The following is a 6,188-nucleotide window of genomic DNA, read 5'->3' on the forward strand; positions in this document are numbered from 1 at the left end:
AGAGAAGCGTATCTGAAAACTCAGCTACAAATCAATTCAATTTACTGTATGTCGTTCGCTGCTAAACTGCAGGATAAAGCTATTTATATAAAAAACACACACCCACAAGTCAGCAGCGTGCTTTTACTTTGACGTCCAATGAAATTATATGGAGATTTAACTGAAGAGTAATTCTAGTACAGGAAATTTGAGATTCAAGATACTTTTGATGAAAATGGATTGCTTGTGTTGACGTTTATTATTTGCAATTCTGAGTCCCATTAATGTAATCCACCACCCGGAATTGCATTCCTATATGTCCTTAACGTGCGTAAAACTGTTAGGGGGGAAAAAGGCATTTTTATAAAACTGTATTCTGTGCATGCTTTTAAAGAGAGATTCTGTTCTTACCTTTGGGTCTGGTGAGAATAATATGACGCTTGTTTATTGAAGATGAGTTAGTTCTTCAATGTGTAAACATAGTGTCGTAGCTGTCAGTGCCCAAGAGAGAGTGCCTGGGTGTGAGCCTGCAGTTGTCAAATCTGAGGAGCTGCCGGGGTGGAGCCCCCAGGATGAATAGATTCTGGACAAGATGCCTCAGCCGGGGGTTGGGAATGGTCGCTCACTCCACCTTACAATACATGGGAATTATTGTGCTTACACAGTGATGTTTCCCAGAGGGCAGGGGACAGGCCCTGAAATATTTCTCTTTGATGCATGAACTTTAAGTTCCAAGAAGTGGGAACAAATACCAGGCAGCATGAATGGACCAGGAAAGAAAGATGGTTTCAGAGAGGGCAATATTGTGCTCTAATAAGCTGGGCTACATCCCATTTCATATAATGTAATTGTGCTTAACAATTTGTCCAAAGTGTGATAGGCAGTTAGACAGACATGAGCAGAGCAAGGACAGTGCCCAGGTACAGAAGGTCACCAGGATGGAAAGCCCTGGATGGATGCCTAGCAAAGGACAATTGCAGGGTGGGACCTCGGCCCCAGGGTGGCCTTTCCTCCTCTAGCATATCCCTGGTCATGTGGTTGAGACCCCCTGACCCTTCCTCCTCAAAGATGACGTCTAGGCCTCGGTTGTGTTTCAGCTCCAGGCCCAGAAGAGCAACCAAACCAGCCACAGCTGACCTCAGAGGCAGCTGCACTGGATAATGACCCCCTGCCCTGGCCTGACCAGTCAATCAGTGGAGACCTAGACCCTGAAAGGACACCCTGAAAGCTGCTGAGTATTATAGAGATCTCCCCCGGGGACCTCCCCTGAGCTAAAACCATTTGGACGGAGGACCCAGCGCCCTCCCTCCTGGGAAGAGCCCGGGCCTTTGCCTTTCCCTCCCCCCTCACAGGCACCTTAGCATTGGCTTCCTCACTCTTAAGCCCCAAAGGCCTTCCTTTGCCTCTACAACTTGTTTCCTAAGCCCATTTCTTCTAGGAATTACTTCTTCCACTTCTATAATTTTACCAAATAAATGTTCTCTTGTAGTTCGGGTCTCAGCTCTGAATTCTTTCCTGGCCAGAACCCAAGTTCTGAGGTTGCTGAACCCAGGCTCAGTCTGACCCCACAGGGCTAACACCGAGCGCCGTTCCCGCCGCCCACAACAAAAGGACATGGCACTGAAAATTATCTCAGGCTCCAGATTTTCTGGTCACCCAGTAAATGTACGTGATACTAGGTTTATCATTTTGTATTTTCATTTAAAAACAAAGTAACTGGAAAGAACACATACTTAAAATATCCATCTTTGGTCCTTTCCAAGGTTCATTTATCTCAAGGCTAAAATAGAAATAATTCCTCCCTTGTAGAGCCAGTGCAGGGATCAGCAACACCGTGTGTAAAATCTCTTGCAGGGTACTCAGTGGAGGTGCTGGATTCATAGTGAAGAGTTTGTTTCTGCAGAAATCCTCAAGCAGCAGTCAAAAGGCAGAGGGGTATGAGCACCTGTCCCATTGTTCAGTTACCTTGAGGTTCTGCTTATATCCCTTGATCGCACTTCTAGTTTATGGAAATATCTCTTCTGTCAAGTCTCCAATACTGAATGCTAACGCTCTTTCCATTCCTTCATTTAATGAATATTTAACAATGCCTACAACATGTCAGGTCCTATACTACAGGAGTTACAAAGATGAACAATTATGTTCTTGTCACTGTAGAGTTTCCTGTCTGCGCAGTGGAGCCAGAAATATGACTGCATGTCAGAGTATGGGCTTTGATATTTAACGATCCATAGCCACACCCAACAGTCAAACAAAATATAGGCACATCTTGGGATCTGACAAATCTGATTAGAAATCTCTCTGGCCTTGTTTTGGGCTTGTGGGCATATGGGGATTAGTTTTTGCTTGTAATACTATGGATCAGTTTGTATTTTCTAGAACTTAAATAAACACAGACATTTAAAATGTGCTTTTCTGTCTTCTTTCATTCAGCATAACTATTTTGAGATTTATTCACGCTGTTCTTGATACTTCATCATTGTGTCCCTGGGTACCATTCCATTGGATGGCTGTGTCGTGTTTGTTTATTTCTGTGGCTGTGGATAGACATTTGGATTGTTTTGGATTTTTGGCTACTCTCAACATAAATATGTGATGAAAATTCACACAGTAGTCTCTGTGTGGACATACGCATTCATTCCTGCTGGGTAAATAGCTGGCAGTGGGATAGCTGGGTCATTTGGTAATTTCATGATTTACTCTTTAAGAAACTGTGTTCCCAGAATGGCATTTTACATTCCCACCAGCAGTTGCTCCACAGACTTGCCAACCCTTGGTTTGATAAAGCTTTTGAATTCTGTCTGTTTTTATAAGTGTGTCATGGTACCTCATTATGTCTTATTTTGCATTCCCCAATGAATAATTATGAGTTTCTCAAATGTCTTTATGCGATGATTTGTCATCTCTATGTCTTGGTAGATGGAACGTCTGTTCAGATTTTCCGCCCATCTCTTTATTTGGTTGGTTGTCTTCATGTGAATGTGTTTTGAGAATTCCTCATATAATCTGGATATAAGTCCTTTATCAGATAGGTGACTTGAAGTTATTTTCTTTCAGTCTGCTGTGTTGCAGCTTAGAGCTTCAAAATATATGAGAGAAAAAACTGGTCAAATGAAAGGAGTAAATCTTCAAATATTCTTGAAGCGTTTAATAGCCCTCTCTCGATAAGCAGTGGGACAGTGCGCGGGTGATCGGAAAGACAGAGCCACCTGAGCAAGATTATCAGCCAGCTCGACCTGTTGACATTCGCAGGACACTCCACCCAACAGCAGGAAAAGACACATTCAACTCAAAAGCCACAGTACAGAATGAACAGTCAGAAATTTAATCTAAAAGTTAATATTTTTGACAGAATGAAATAGGATTACTTTGGATAAATCTAACAAAAATATGTGTAAGACACACATTTAAGACATCAAGACATCATTTCAAGAAGACACAACTAAACAGTGAGATGTTACCATGTTCCTAGCTCAGAGCATTCAGTACCAGGACATACATTTGCCCCCAAATGTAGCTATAGATTCAACACAATTCTTTTAAAAATCCCAGCAGGATTTTTTTTTTGTAGAAATCAACATTTTTGTTCTAAAATTCATATGGGAAATCAAAGGATCTTGAATAGCTGAAATAACTTTGAAAAAATATGAAGGGTTATAAGAAAGCAACAGTAATAAAAATAGTTGTGGGTTTTGGCTTAAATATAGTCAGATAGATCAAAGAAAAGAACAGGGACTCTAGAAATAGATCCACATATATATGAACAGCTTATTTTTGAAAATGTTGTAAAGGCAGTTCAGGATGGAAAGATAAAAGATAACTATTCTCAACCAATGGTCCTGGAACAATTGAAAAACTGTACCCCCCTCCCCCAAAAAAGGATTTCAACTTGTACCTTGCTCTGCACACAAAAATTAACTCTAAATGGAACATAGATGTAAATGTCAAGCCTAAACTAAAATAATTCTAAAATAAACACGTAGGACATTTTTTCTTACCTTGGCTTATGCTAAGGTTCCTTAGCTACAACACCGAAAGATTAATTCATTACAGAGAAACACTGATGAGATGGACTTTCTAAAAATACAGGCTTAGGCTTTTAAAAAGTAAACAAGAAGACAAGCCAGACACTGGAGAGAGCCTTCTTACTAAGCATGTTTCCTGAATCCAGACTATGTAAGCAAACTCTCAGCTCAGTAAGAAAACAATTTTAAAAATTTAACAGGGGCAGAGAATTTGAAAAGACAAAAGTATAGTCTCTGTTTCTTGGCGACTTCCCCTCCCTCTCTCCTTCCCTCCTTAGCCCCCTCCAGTCCTTTCTGCTTTCCTTCCACTAAACAAGATCCTGGAGGTTTGATAATGGATTTGATAAGTGTCACACACCTTTATTATTTTTTAAAAAGAAAAGGAAAAGAGAATCAACTTGCCCTTAAAAAACTGTTAGATCTGCTCATATTTCACAGATACTGGAAGGAAAAGTTATTCTTTGTATTTCGATCCTATAGGGATTATAAGTCAACTTGATCCCTTCAGTTTTATTTGAAAAAGTCCAAGTTGAGATGCTTTCTGGAAGAAGTAAAAAAATTAGAGAAGCTATTGGAGTGCAAAAAATTAGCTTAGGTAACCTCGAAGGCCAAACGGTAAAATTGAGAATCCATCCAAAAAAATCTCCCCATGGGGCTTCATAATGAATATTTAGCGTTTGAGCCCAGGCTGGCTCTAAGAGGAGAGAGATCACGCGCAGTGGCTGTAATAAAGTTGTTGGTGGCCTAATTTGCTGGCAGCCGGTCTGTCTCCCACAGCACTGCATTCTTTAAAGATGTCTAAAACAAAAAAAATCTCTCAAGTGAATTTATTGACTAAAACCGGTTCCACAGAACCAATTAGTATCTTACACCGGCTGCCCTGCGAGGCTTATGAGGCCATCCATCACCTGTCCATTTAACTATTTAGCATTTGTCCCAGCAATTTGTCACCGTGTCAGAAAGCTAGCATTTCAGAGTGGGAGTTTTTGGTTGAAAGAAACCTAACTCAGATCCTGCAGATATTTCTCCTTTAAAAAGACTTAGAGAAGATTTATGTTTCTATTATATTTAACCTTAAACATCTTGTCTGGAGGGCGAGGTTAATTCTTTGTACTGCAAATACTTCAAGTCTAAGTCAGTTGTTTCATGTGGATTTAAAAATATCATGCAAAATGGATTTTTTTTTTAACATTTTAACAATATAATTCAGAGGCTAACATTGCCAACGACCTTTCCTCATGGCTTCAGTGATTTCATTTTATTGCTTTTCCAATTCGGTTCTTTGCTTTTATATTCATTTCTCGTGCCTTTCTTAATTTCACACCACTGGATGAATTACATTGTATTTACCACTGAATCAGAGATGAAATATCTGCATTGTTTGTAAAGTTATGCAGCTCAAGTAGACTTGGAATTCAAGAAATATTGAATGATAGAAGGATTTCTGCAACATTTCAATTAAATAGCATATAATTTACAATCAAATGTGTACCCATTTCAAGCACAGACTATTAATTATAATAAAGCTTAGCTGTTCATAACAGATCATCATCAGCTGCTTAATTTTTCTCTCAAAATGTCAAACAGATACCACAATAGTGTAATTTGAAACATGCTGGCCACTTAGTATAGAAAAAATTCACCAGGGTCAGAGTAGAAAATTGCAGTGAAAATATAATTTATAACATGGGTCCTTGTAGTAGAACAATTGTAGAAAAATGTAATTTTGACATTTATTTCAAAGAATGAGCCATGCCTTAGGCATGCCAATCAAATAAAAAAATTATTTAGATGTGTAACCTTTAGATTTGATTTAAATATGGGACGCATTTCTTACTGGTGAAGACAGTTATGGAGATGGTCTCTTTTCCAGCTACCCTGCAAGTTCACCTGGGTAAGATTTCTAATGCAAAGAAGGCTGGCGGACACTGGGGACTCAAATGCCACCTGGGCATCCGGATGCTGTTAGGCAGCTCCCATGGCATTTCTCCCAGACGTTCAATGTGTGCTTGTCACTAAACTCAATCCCAGAGATAAAACAGAAAACTCAAGCCCCTGAGGGAGGAGAGCTGAGTAAAAAGCTTTCCTGGTGTCCTGGAGTGCTGTGCTCCTCACCACGGGTTAGTGAGCGTCTCCTTCCCCACCTACAGCCAAGATCAACACGGATGGGTGTTAGGCTGGAGT

Source organism: Miniopterus schreibersii (genome assembly GCF_964146895.1).
Source record: "Miniopterus schreibersii genome assembly, chromosome: 19".
In the NCBI taxonomy this organism is placed as follows: Eukaryota; Metazoa; Chordata; class Mammalia; order Chiroptera; family Miniopteridae; genus Miniopterus; species Miniopterus schreibersii.